General features: G+C 41.7%; 1 protein-coding gene across 2 annotated transcripts in view; it reads left to right on the top strand.

Annotated features, from left to right (window-relative positions):
* The first annotated feature begins 2,374 nt into the window (after positions 1-2,374).
* Positions 2,375-14,097, top strand: part of nlgn2a (neuroligin 2a) — a 135,866-nt gene continuing 124,143 nt past the window's right edge. For both annotated transcript variants that reach the window (XM_088348564.1, XM_088348565.1), the window contains exon 1: positions 2,375-2,965. The gene's annotated coding sequence lies outside the window, so the exon portion shown is untranslated. The remainder of the gene's footprint in view (positions 2,966-14,097) is intronic.

Genomic DNA, 14,097 nt, shown 5'->3' on the forward strand with positions numbered 1-14,097 from the left:
CCTTGTATTTTCCATTTATGGTTTCAGCCTTTGTTTCTTGTTTGGACTTTGTCAGGTTTGATCTTTGTTTGGACACACCGCTTGTTTTGTGCCCCCTTGTTTGTTTGTTACTTTGTTCCTGGTTTTGTTAATGAAACTCATGCTCATTTGGATCACCCCTACCTCGGTTCTTGCTTCCCTTTACCTGGGCCCACCCACCAACAAAAACTAACAACACACCTGTAATTCAATTATGAGTTTTTTCTGTACTGCAACAGAAAATAATTATTTTTTTGTATCCGAATTATTCTGTTACTCCGCTAGCCTGGTAATCACATATGTGGCTGTGTAGAATCCAGAGGCGCAGGTGCTGCTAACCGTCTGCTGTGATGAGTTCAGGGACCGACCGTCACGGGAAGCCAAGTGATTATCAGGGTGGTGGGAAAGGACAGTCTAGTATTTGGTTTTAAACGGTTCTCGGTGATCACCAAGCATTTTTTTTTTAAATTTAGGTCATTCATTTTCAAACGTAGTTGTTATACGATATAGCCAAATGCACTTCAGTTTCTTTCACTGCATCTGAGGTAACCTGACCAGGTGATGGCGCTAAAATAAAAAAATAAACAATATCCTTATTCCTCCAACGGAATGGTCTCCATCCTCGTCCGCGTCCGAGGGATGCTGAGGCTGCCTCGGCTGTATAGTCGTATTGAGGTCATAAGCAAGCGTTGCCATGGCGACGCGCTTTCGCTCGAGAGGAGGACACTGCAGCGCGTGCATGGGAGTGGTGGGAATTCCGGCTCTTTTCAGAGAACCGGCTCGTTCGGCTCGGATCACTGGAAGGAACCTACTCTTTCGGCTCCCAATCGATTTTTTTTTCGAAAGGTTCCGGTTCGAGACCGGGTGAGAACATTTGTTGGCCTAGCCAGGGATGAGCGCCACCAGGCTGTACTTGCCCAATACACCCCGCAGGAAATGTTACCCCTCCGACCCAAGTGGTTAAGTGATCCACCCGAGTACCATCAATAATGTATTATCCTACTATATTATAATAGCCTTTATTGTTTTAATTTACAGTAAAATTTTACCTACTTCAGAGTTTCAAATTGTTTATATTTAGCAAAACACATATAGACGACGTCACTCATATTGACCAGTCCTATGCGCTTTTTAGAGAGAGTGAGAGCAAAAGAGAGGAGGACCAAGAGAGGGATAAACGGGAGAGTAAAAGATAAAGGGAAAGAAAGAGGGGGAAATGAAGAAGGTGGACAGAGAGAGAAAGAAACATAAGAGGAAAGAGAGGGCGATAGAAAGGGGAAAAAGAGAGAACCACAGAGAAAAAAGAAAAAGACAACAAAGAATAAGTAGAAAGAGAGAGAAAGAGAGAAAATGGAAGAGGGGAAGATAGAGAGGTTTAAAGAGAGAGACGAAAAAAACGAAAAATAGAAGGTGAAAAAGAGAGGGAAAGAGAGAGCCAGGGAGAAAAATAGAGATAAAGAAATACAATGGGAGAGAAAGAGAAAGGGAAAGACAAAGACAAAAAGAGAAAGGGAAAGAGAGAGAGTAAGAGAAAAAGAGAAAGAGAGAGAAAGAAAGAGAGAAGGAGATGGAGAGGGGGTGTCATGATTACCGATGTGAATCACTTGTGCCCGCTCCTTTGGCGCCAGCTGCCCCAGACACCGATTGGCTCCCTGTCCCTATTTAAACCCACTCCTATCTGTCCCCTTTTGTCAGTCCGTCTGTGAACCTCAGTTAACACTAGGCAAGCCTTTTTCGACCCTGACTCCCACCTGTTTTTGCTCCCGTCTGTCCCCGGCTTCGACCTGTTTTTGATACTGACCACGTCTCCTCTCCTGGCTTACGACTCGCTTCCGACCCTGACCACGTTTTTGCTCTCCTGTCTCGGCTACTGACCCGTTTTTAGGTTCCCGACGCCGCCATCGCTCGCCATGGAAGATCCACTTCCTAGTATCAGAGTGACCTGCTCCCCGCGTCCAGCAATAACCGAATCGTGGGCGCAACCCTTTCTCTTTCTTCCAATAAAACTTGTGAGAAACGCAACGCAAGTGGGTCCGGGGTCCATTCTGGTTCTGACAGGGGGGATGAAAAGAAATACAAAAAAAGAAAGGGAGAGAGGAAGAAAAATCACTGTTAAGGCAAGAAGAGCAAGAATGATGGATAAAAATAGGGAAAAAAGGAAATCGTGAGAAAGAAAGAGAGAACTCAAAATAGAAAGAAAAAAAGAAGGGATAGAGGGAATGTAAAAAAAAATAGATGGCAAGGAAATAGAGAACAATAGAGAGAGAGGAAGAGCTTGTTGCAGCTTTTAAAGCCGGCACGTTCACGAGCGACCCAACACGAGTGCACGGACCGGCGGGGGCGTGCCGGCGAAGACGCGCACGTCACGGGGGCGCGCGCCGAGGCGGTTCACCTCAACCGCCGACGAATTTGGACCGCAAGCTCATCACCGAACCGCTCCGAAACCCTTTTTGGACCAAACTGACCTTCTGTTAGAGAAAATAGCGAGAACCACACAGTAGACGAACAAAGGCCGGCTCCTAGCACAGGTGACCATTCGGCCATGTCGTGTCGGCAGACGCTCCAAGGTTCCGTTCGGGCCTTGAATTGTCCCGGACGTGGACCCAGATGCTAAGCGGGAAAAAATCATGAGAAAATGGACTGCTGTCGTTCTGCAGATGGGGAAGATAAACGGGCACACATAAGGCTTTAAACCTGCCTGCTTATCCCTTTAAAACAGGTTTTAAATATGTATTTTGATGCTTTGCTTCAACGGAGGAAGAAGATCTAGTGCCAGTTGTAATTTAAGCCTTTTTTTCTTTTATTCTTTTATTTTTTGGACCGCTTTTGTAGCCACCGTCGCGTGATTGGGCTTTTTGGCAAACAGAGGACGCAAATCGAGCAGACAAGAAAGGACATCGCAGGGAATCTGGCTCTCCACCGGTACCTGGGGATCACAAATTAACAGGTAGGATCGAGTGTTTCACACATTTTGATTTCGCCATGTGTTCTCTTAACCGCTTGCATTGTTAAGGCACTTAGCAAGGCACTGTAAGGTACATGTGTCCATAATATGGCATTTTAGTTGCAAATCTACTTGTTTTTCAACCCCTTTTGAACCAAGGAACACTTTCATTTATAAAAAAGTTCGTCGAAAATGTTTGAAAATGAAGTTATGTCAAATATTTCACTGTACAACATCATAAGCAGATAATTAGCATATATAAAAAAGAAAATAATACTTCAAATACAAAAGAAAGATGTGCTTTATTTATGTTTTTATTTTTTACAGTGCAATCTTAAACCACTTTGTTAAAAAAAGCTAAGTGTTTAAATGTACTGTGCTACCTCATGAGCAGATAATTAGTATATAAAAAGTATGTAAAAATCTACTACCACCTACTGATATGTGTGAATATTACAGTTCCTTGTCTGAAAAAAAGCAAAACTACTGAATAATGGCCTGATCTTTTGGAAAGATAAAATAGGGAAAATTCAAACGGCACACGTGACAAGGTCTTACGGCGCACGAGTGTGTCCCGGCACACTGGTTGAAAAACACTGGTCTAGATAACATGCAATGCTTATTAAAACATATATTTGTGATGTTTGCATTTTCATACCTGTCAACCCAGTATTTTTTTTTTAATAATTTCAAATTGTGTAAGCTTCATAACAATCTGTACAGTAAAAACAAACGATAAAATAACACTTTTTTTTTGTTGTACCGATTTTGTTTTGCCCATTTCGGCTTTAATATGGTTTGTTTCGGTCACCGTACATGTATATCTTAGACAGGCTTGAATTAACTCTTCTTTTTTTTTTAATATATTTTTGGGGGTTAGAGTTGGCATTTTCTTACTTTCACCATTTTCATGCTAATATTGCCGCGGTTCAAAAGCAAAATGTTACCCTCAATCAAGCATTTAGTTTTGCATATATTGCTCTAGCTTCCTCACTCTTAGCCCGAGTTTTTTGCCAAGTGAAAAAAATACATACATCTTTGTCTCTAATTAAACTATACTGTATATGTTTTAAAAGATCAATATTGTCTATTCGGCTCTAATCCAGATCATCTCGGTCAATGGTAGCAGACGACAACGCCATTGGCGATTGCTAATATAGTCATGGTACAATAGCTAAACTTTTTTACACGTATTATCTTTGATTTTATTCTATATGGTCTGTTTTGCTGTGAACATATAAGCGTTGCATTGTATTTGTAAGATATTTTATGGCTTAGAGGTTCTGTCCGCAAGTTGAAGATGTGTTACTCTCTGCCGCCATCTCCTGGCTTAAAGTGATTTATGGGGAGGGTTGGGTAGGTTTACTTTAACTTGATTACTTTCAATTACTTTTGGATTACTCCAATACCAAATATGCTAATAAAAACAAAAGAAACTAAATATGAATAAAATGATGACTCACAACACGTGGTAAGCTTTCTCTCCTGGCTTTGATCTCTTTGATCTCCGGCAAAACTAACGTAAAATGCGACAGAAACGAAATGAAAATAAATCCAAACAGCTTGCCGACATCATTTATGCCGTTCCATGTATTCCGATTCTCCCCAAGCCTGCACAAAATTGAGTAATTTTATTCATATTTAGTTTCTTTTGTCTTTTATTAGCATATTTGGTATTGGAGTAATCCAAAAGTAATTGAAAGTAATCAAGTTAAAGTAACCCTACCCAACCCTGTTTATGGGTATGTGCATATCTTAGAGGCGCTCGGATAAACACTTCTTTTTTCATATTTTGGGATGTTTGTGTTGCCATATGGACTGCATGTGAAACAGGCCTTATCTTACTTTACCATTTTCATGCTACACTAACAAAAAACTGAGATGCCTCCGTGTTATATGTCGAAGTGTCCTTGGGCAAGACACTGAATCCCTAATGCCTGCAATAAGCAGGTCGGCGCCTTGCATGGCTGCATGGCCGCTATTGGTGTGTGAGTGCGTGTGTGAATGGGTAAATGTGAAGCACATTGTAAAGCGCTTTAGGAGGTCTTCATTGACTTGAAAAGTGCTATATAAATGCAGACCATTTACCATTTACCATGACAAACATAAAATCACTATGAAACATCTCCCCCCATTCCCTTTCCTCCTACCTAATGTGTTGCGAGTCCGGGAACAGGTAATAGTAAGATAAACGAAGATAGGCGCAGGGCGATAAACAATGTATGAGCTCTTTTTTCTCAGTTGGGAATTGGTACACACACACATATGGAGAAGATATTCTTCTTCCAACCTTTTAAGGACACCTCAAACGACGCACTGCACCTTTAATGAGGGGAGTAATTGGCTGATGTTGAAAGGTATACATTAGCCACCTTTCCAATCTCATTAGCTGCACCGCTTATCCTCAGTAGGGTCGCGGAGGTGCTGGAGCCCATCCCAGCAATCATCGGGCAGTGGGCAGGGGACACCCTGAACTGGTTGCCAGCCAATCGCAGGGCACACAGGAAAAGAACAACTCGCTCGCTCATTCACACCTAGGGACAATTTGGACCGGCCAATCCACCTGAAATGCATATCTTTGGAATGTGGGAGGAAACCGGAGTGCCCGTAGGAAACCCACGCAAGCACGGGGAGAACATACAAACTCCGCACAGTAAGTCCAGTAGCTGGATTTGAACCCACACAGGAGGTTCCCAAGACCTTAGAACTGTGCCGCACACGCGCTAACCACTGCGCCGCCTTGCTGCCCCCTCCTTTCCAATACTTACCAATATTTTCCGTATTCATCCACTTCAATGCGGATTGCTGAAGGTCCTCAGCCTATCAAGGCGCAGTGTGTCCCGATACACATGTAGACCTCGTTTCTAAGAATCCTCCAAACAGGAAACGCCGCAGCTATGAGCTCATGATGTCCTCGCAAATAGAAGCCTGTCTCGAAGAATAGATGGCATTGATATGCCGTGCAGACCGCTGTCTGTTGTGGCCCTCTCGGATCAACTGCGGCCAGCTAGATGACAGGATTCTGCCGGGACAAGAAGACCTCTGTCCTCATGCGGATCCCAGCTCGGCTTAATTGACATTCTCGTTTTATTTTTTCCTATACTTGATACGGCTCACCTGCCCTGTGTGGTTGCAGTAGATCTGAAGTCTGTCGCGGAAGGAAATTTACGTTATTTTCAGGGTTGGGTAGGGTTACTTTAACTTGATTAATTTCAATTACTTTTGGATTACTCCAATACCAAATATGCTAATAAGAGACAAAATAAACTAAATATGAATACAATTATGACTGACAACACGTGGTAAGCTTTCTCTCCTGGCTTTGATCTCTTTGATGAAAACTAACATAAAATGCGACAGAAACAAAATGAAAATAAATCCAAACAGCTTGCCAACATCATTTTTGCCGTTCCATGTATTCCGTTACTCCCCAAGCCTGCACAAAATTTAGTCATTTTATTCATACTTATTTTCTTTTGTCTTTTATTAGCATATTTGGTATTGGAGTAATCCAAAAGTATTTGAAAGTAATCAAGTTAAAGTAACCCGACCCAACCCTGGTTATTTTAAACAATTTTCATCAAGTCAAAGAAATTATGAGAGCCAGACAGATCATTAAAATGTGTGGTAAATATATTATCATTCCAGAAAAAGCCATTCATGTCGCTATATACTGTTTCTACATAGCTTGACGTATTTTACACATTTAAAGGACAATAGAAAAAGCTTTAGATCAGGGGTGTCAAACTCATTTTAACTCGGAGGCCACATGATAGAACAAACATTCTGTCGGGGGCCGGACTAGTAGATTCAAGAGAAAGAATAAGAGAGATAAAGAAATAAGAGAAAGAGGGAGGGAAAAGGAGAGAGGGCGGGACAAAGAAAGAAAAAGAGAGAGAGGGAGAGACCGTGAGAAACAAAAGATAAAAAGTTGTGAGAGAGGGGGAAAAGAAAGGGAGAGGAAGAAAGAAATCCAAAGAGAAATAGAAAGACAGAAGGATAGAAAAGATAAAAGAAAGTGCGAAGGGTATGAAGAGAAAAGAGAAAAGGAAAAACAGAAGTTAGAGCAAAAGAGGTTAAAAGACACACGGAGAGAAAGAGACAAAGACAGAGAGCGGAAGAAAAGGTGTGGAAGAGAGAGAGAGAGAGAGAGAGAGAGAGAGAGAGAGAAATAGATACAAGTACAGTGTCTTTTGAGAGGCACCTGGCTTTGGCAACATCAAATTGACATATTTCAACCTGCAGTTATTTTTTGTCTTGCGCTTCTCTGAATGTTGTCTCGCAGGCCGGAATCAATCCCTTAGCGGGCCTGATCTGGCCCGCGGGCCGCCTGTTTGACACCTGTGCTCTAGATGAAGCGAACATGAGAAAAATACCCTATTCAAACACAATCGAACATGGACTCTTAAAACTCCCTCGATAAATATTTTTTTTTATCCTCTACAAAATATGCATATACTGTACATTGTTTACTGTACTGCTCCAAAAAGCACAATCTGTCTGTCATGTCATACCACACCGCACACATGCCGACACTCAACCCATTACACAGAACCGCCTTGTCTCTTATCCCGTCAAGACAATATGGATTTTTCGAGCCTTAACTGTGCAGCCAGCTAGCGCCTCTCTCTATTTATTGCCTTTAGTCATCATTTTGTGTATGCAGCGCTTTCTGTGCTCGCTGTGTATTCGCCCGTCGCTTTCATTTGCTTCCAAACACAGTCCTGGCTCGTTCCACTCTGCCTTGTCGAGCTACAGATACTGAAGAGGGATTCCATTCCAGTTTTGTTATGCCGAAGAGTACACAGTTCTTGGTGGAAACAAATGATAGCTCAAACAAACTTTTTGTCTTGTATTTTATCCACGTGACTATTTTTTTAATTAGTTAGACAACACCTGATTTGGTCACAACTTTGTTTTTAGCAGTACAGGATAGCCAGCAGAGGAGCAGGGTTGGGTAGGGTTACCTTAACTTGATTACTTTCAATTACTTTTGGATTACTCCAATACCAAATATGCTAGTAAAAGACAAAAGAAACTAAATATGAATAAAATGACTAAATTTTGTGCAGGCTTGTGGAGTAACGGAATACATGGAACGGCAAAAATGATGTTGGCAAGCTGTTTGGATTTATTTTTATTTTGTTTCTGTCGCATTTGATGTTCGTTTTGCCGGAGATCAAAGAGATCAAAGTCAGGAGAGAAAGCTTACCATGTGTTGTGAGTCATCATTTGATTCATATTTAGTTTATTTTGTCTTTTATTAGCATATTTGGCATTGGAGTAATCCAAAAGTAATTGAAAGTAATCAAGTTAAAGTAACCCTACCCAACCCTGCAGAGGAGGATGTAACATTGAATTCTATCCATGGTCATATCCCTCGAGAGGGGTGACCGACAGCAAGACAAACATACACAAAACCTCCCAAAAAAAGGAAAAAAAAGTAGCTAAAAACACAAATTTGACCATGGCCAACCCAAATGCCCAAACACCCGAACAAGTTAAGCACCTCGATACCCAAGTTGGACATGCTTTTGTAACAACCCGCAATCATGTGGACCCAAGGGTTCGCAGTCACTCGGTTTAGTCAAGTCAAGTCAAATCTATTTATATAGCCCTTAATCACAAAAATGTCTCAAAGGACTGCACAGGATTACAATGATAGAATTACCTGATCTTAAACCAACATGCGGGCAAGGAACAACTCAAAACCTCAGCGTGAGGAAAAAGAGAAACCTTGAGAAGGGACCTCACAAGTGCTATCCTTCTTCCTGGATGACCAGGGAGAATTACATTTAGCATTACAGTACACAAACATAGTAAACACTAGGTTGAAAATTTGTCCGGAAAGTGCATGACAGCAGCGACGCCCCCAGCCTGTAAACTAGTCCAGAAAGTCTATGACGGCTACGACGCAGCTTCCCATCTCTGCCAGCTGGTCCATGCAGGCGTTGACATGCTTCAGGTTATCGCCTGCATTCAATAAACAAAACGATACAAAGAAGTCAGGGCGTCTGTGCACGACTGCATACATCTTCAGCATGAGGTGATATAGCTGAAGGTACAGCCGGCTAACAACATGCAAGCACATTGATAGTGGATCCTTAATAATAACAATGAACGTAGCTTTCCCACATACCTGCATTCAATAAACAAAACGATACAAAGTCAGGGCGTCTGTGCACGTCTGCATACATCTAAAACATTAACAAAAATTCAAAAACGGGACATCACTCAACATGCCGCACAACGTGGCGTGGTTGCATTGAAAGATGTTTCAGCTCAGTAATCATCGTTTCAAGCTGCATTACTTCAGTTTTAATTAGTGCTTTTTTATGCATCATCTAGCACAACTTATATACATTTACATACAAAAATAGTTTTGTGAAAGCCGCTCCTATATTTAGCAAACAACATACTCTTCTGCTCAACAGTAGGGCCCAACAGCTTTCACTGGTTTACCCCTGCCACATCATACAGGTGCCCTTAGAACACATTCAAACATCCCACTATCCTTTCGCAACACCTCTCCTCTCATATCCAACAAGAGCTCTAGCTTCCACAATATTTGGATCTCTTCTCCAGTGCACTCATAACCCTATCCATCCACGTCAATCGCGGCCTTCCTGTTGGTCTCCTTCCATTTACTCCTGCTCTGTAGATCCTCTTCAACATTCGCTCCTCATCCATGCTCTCCATGTGTCCAAACCAACCGAGCACTCTCTCATCCACATGCTTGCTCGACATTGAATTAGGGACTTTATATACTGTTTTTGCATGACCAGATGTGTTTTTTCACCGAAGGTGCTGGAAACATTTCCAGGTACATTGGCCGCTGTCTCAAGCCTTGCAAATACATATTTTGGTTGCTTTCATTGAAGAAGTAAACGAGCCTTGCACAAATGACAAGAAAAAAAACGAGTACCGTAAATTCCAGACTATAGAGGGCACCTGAATATAAGCCGCACCCACCACATTTTAAGAGGAAAACCGATTTTGTACATACACAAGCCGCACCTGTATAGAAGCCGCATGTGCCCACATTAAAAAAAATGTAACACAAATACAAAATTAACCATAACTCGACTTTAGGTTTGATGCAGACCTGCAGAGTCGGGTCCCGTTGAAAGTAATCCAAGGAAAAAAGTGTTTATTTCCAAAGGTAAGGGTGGGAAGAATATGTATCCACTATTGTCCGCCGCGTCCACAAACACTCACCTTTACCGGTCCCCACTTCCCATCACCCCGCGTTTGTTTCGCCCCTTCTTTTTTATTCAGTGCAAAACATATCAGAATAAGTGTCTGAAATAAATACATAACAAAAATATACAGTTGCAAATACATATTATACATGGTTACACATATTTACAAAAAAAGACGGTACACCGAGAGAGTTTTCAAAGCTTTAATAATAATAACAAAACTTTCATCCCAAACGGTGCCTGTGACAGGGCAGTTAATGCTAGCAACACGCAAGCAACACGCTCGCAACACAGTAAAAGGGTCTGTTAAAAAAACATACCGTACTTGTAAAAATCACGGTAAACCGTCCTCATCTTCCTCCTTAGAAATGAAGCCATCAAAGTCGTCTTCCTCAGTGTCGGAAAGAAACTTTGTCATATAGACGTCGTCCCACGCTCCCTTATTCCAAAACACGCTAGCAACACGCTTGCTCCTTCTTTATCGGACTGCTCGATTGCTTTTAGCTTGAAAGCTGCGTCATGTGCCTTTCTTTTTGCATTTTGCATGATGAGGGTATGTTTACGCTAATTTAATTCATGCGCAAGCCAAGAAGTTGCAGTCTTCCTCGGCGCATATATTCCACCGGTCTAAATCTTACCATTTGTACTCGAGCGCCGCTGGCGGCCGTTAGTAAAATTACATAAATTGGCTGCATCACTGAATAAGCCGCAGGGTTGAACGTTTGGGAAAAAAGTAGCGGCTTACAGTCCGGAATTTACGGTATTTTAAGGAATTGAAAAGAAACCCTCGCCTATGACTACTAGATCTGCTTCGCGATCCATTGCTCTTGTCTTATCGCTGTCCTCAGATGACACTTTTGTTTTATCCGTGTTTCTGTTAGGAAGCCGCGAGTTCAGTCTCGACCTACCACCTTGACTCGGATTGGGTGACATTAGCTGGGATCAATGAACATTTGTTGGTCTTATCTAATAGATAAATAGGCCACCATCCCCATCTCTGATAGGTCTGGAAAGTTTGAGAGCGTGATAAAAAAAACCTGGCCTGCCAGCCAACAGGATTGACTGGCAGATGGAATTCCCACACAGATCTGACCTACGATATGTGGCCTACTTCCCCACTGTTGTTCTGCAACATCCTTGATTTCATCGTGACAGGACATCCACACCCCAACCGCCATTAGAGTGGACTTTTCTGTGTGACTGAATTTTGTCTTCTATGCAGGATCTGCTAAATCAAGGAACTCTTTCAATTTACAGCAGTCGGGTTGATGCTTCTGTCCTCCGACATAGTTGATTAATATAATATCTGGTTACCCAAAGCTTGATCGCTAACCCAATGTTCAATATTGAGCGGAGTTGGAGGATGTAGACATCTAAAACCTGCAGGACTCTCCCTGATGCTGAGCACGGTTGGGGAATAACCATACCGTATTTTCCGCACTATAAGGCGCACCGGGTTATAGGGCGCACCCCCAAAAAATAGTTTTTGGTCCTATATTTTCCATACATAAGGCGCACCGGATTATAAGGCTCTATAATGGGAACGTCGACAAAACAGTCAGATAGTTCAGTCAAACTTATTACCCCCTTAACATTCCGAAAGCTTGCAAAGAAGCAAATACGTGTCTCAGACATGTACGGAAACAGTGTCCGTACGATGTCACCAATCACTCAAATGCATCGTTCCAAATATAATTCGGAAGGTTAAAGTCTTGGGAATCAAGAAATGCCAAACATTTCTTAGTTTCCATTTTATTTTTTGCGGGCACCTTTGTGGACAGCAAAGTAAGAATTTTATTGTGCAGGGAAACGGGGTTCTTTACTGTGTATATGACAATAAACACTTTGAATTGAATTTAGTTTAAAAATAGACTCATCACAGAAACATCAAGATCGTTCTAAAACAAGATACAGGAAAAACATAAAGCCGCATAGCTCACCTAAGTTCTCTTGCAGCCATCACGTTCAATAATGATACGTAACCATGGTCTTCTTACAACCGTGAGTGTAGTAAATCCAGGAGAGTAAAATATTTACAAATACAGAATAGTAAAAAATGTTTCCTTTATGCCGTAGTGCAACCCAACGTGTGATTCACGTTCATCTTTTTCGGCCAATTGCAGGCTCTGTTTCGCCCCTTTAGCCTATGCGAGCCTGTAAATGATAAAAAGGATCCTCCCCCTTTACCTCCGAATAACTTTAGCCAATAGTGACTGATTCAAATAATGATTGACACATTGGTTAGGAAATGAAACGCCGGTATATAAATCCCAGCATACACCACGGACTACTTTGCCTTCGGGGGAAAATCTAGTCGGCGGCTGCTTGCCTTAGTAGCAAGACTTTAATATTGATCCATATATAAGGCGCACTGTATTATAAGGTGCATGGTCAGCTTTTGAAAAAAATAAAGGTTTGTAGGTGCGCCTTATAGTGCGGAAAATACGGTACATGGATTGCCATTACGTAATTAGGATACAACAAACATGTAATTGTATTCCTTTACAGTTGCAGAAAAAAATATGTAATGAAATTGAGGGAAGATTTAGTTGAAATAAGGATTACTTTGCAGGATTAGAGTTTTATTTAAAGCTATATCTCGTGTACATGATGCGCCGATAGACAAATTGTGTCGACCATCATTTCAACCCCTGACACGAGAAAGACAGAGAGAGATTAGGTTTACAATCGTGCGCAAGCCGTATCTGTTGCTCAGATTGTTCAGAAGGACAATTTATCCACAACTGCATGTTTGTCAGACTGTGTTGCAGGTAAAGCACTTTTTGTCTGTATTTTAGTTTTCCTTTAATGTTGCACTCACTTTGTTGAATTGGCTCAAGCCCGCAGTTTTGTGAAGCTACTAGCGTGTGTGCGTATTTGGCTCTGGGCAGTGCCGTTGAGCTCTAGTTCAAAGACATTTAGTAAATTTGATCCATTATCTTCTTTTTGTATTTTACTGTTAATTGTTCTTCAAAATCCATTATTTGATCACTGTATTGTTATGTTGTGAGAATGTTTTACTTAGCCGAGTAAATTTGAATATTTTCAAGACGTTCGACATCCCCACTTCAGACAGGTAAAACTTGAACTTGGGCACACGACATCCCAGAGTTTGTTGGAAATTTAGAAAGTGATCACTTGGTTCGTTTAAAACAATATTGAGTTATTAATGTCCTCTTAATTCAAACTAAAACCAAGGATATCGGCCTGGATTTACCTCATGTGCGGTCACTTCTGAAGGTTTCTTCATTTTCCTCATGTTTAGGTTTTTAACTTTTTCCCTGCCCTCATGCAAGTTTTAGATCAGGGGATGGTGTAATAATAATCTGTAGTATGCAATAATCTGTGGTATTTGCAGCCCTTTGAGACTCCTTGTGATTAAGGACTATACAAATAAACTTGACTTGACTTGACATATCTTGTCTGCGATGTTAAAAATAAACTTTATTTCTTGCTTAATAAACTTTATTAAAATGTGATTAAAATGTGAGCACTTTTTTGTAAGACTACAATCAATTACTTGACCTTGGTTTATTTTTCAAGGTCACATTGTTCATTTATGTTAAACAAAATTTAGTGATTTCATTTATATTGTTTATGCTGTGGGCAGCACGGCAGCGCAGTGGTTTGCGCGTGCGCGACACAGTTCTGAGGTCATGAGATCAAACCTCCTGTGTGGGGTTTGCATATTCTCCCCGTGCTTGCGTGGGTTTCCTCCGGGCACTCCGGTTTCCTCCCACATTCCAAAAACATGCATGTCAGATTAATTGGCCGGTCCAAATTGTCCCTAGGTGTGAATGAGCGAGCGAGTTGTCTGTCCCTGTGTGCCCTGTGACTGTCTGGCAACCAGTTCAGGGTGTCCCCTGCCTACTGCCCAAAGATAGCTAGAATGGGCTCCAGCACCCCCGCGACCCTACTGAGGATAAGCGGTGC

This window comes from Urocampus carinirostris, chromosome 11 (assembly GCF_059441175.1).
Source record: "Urocampus carinirostris isolate Australia breed hairy pipefish chromosome 11, RoL_Ucar_1.0, whole genome shotgun sequence".
Classification (NCBI taxonomy): Eukaryota; Metazoa; Chordata; class Actinopteri; order Syngnathiformes; family Syngnathidae; genus Urocampus; species Urocampus carinirostris.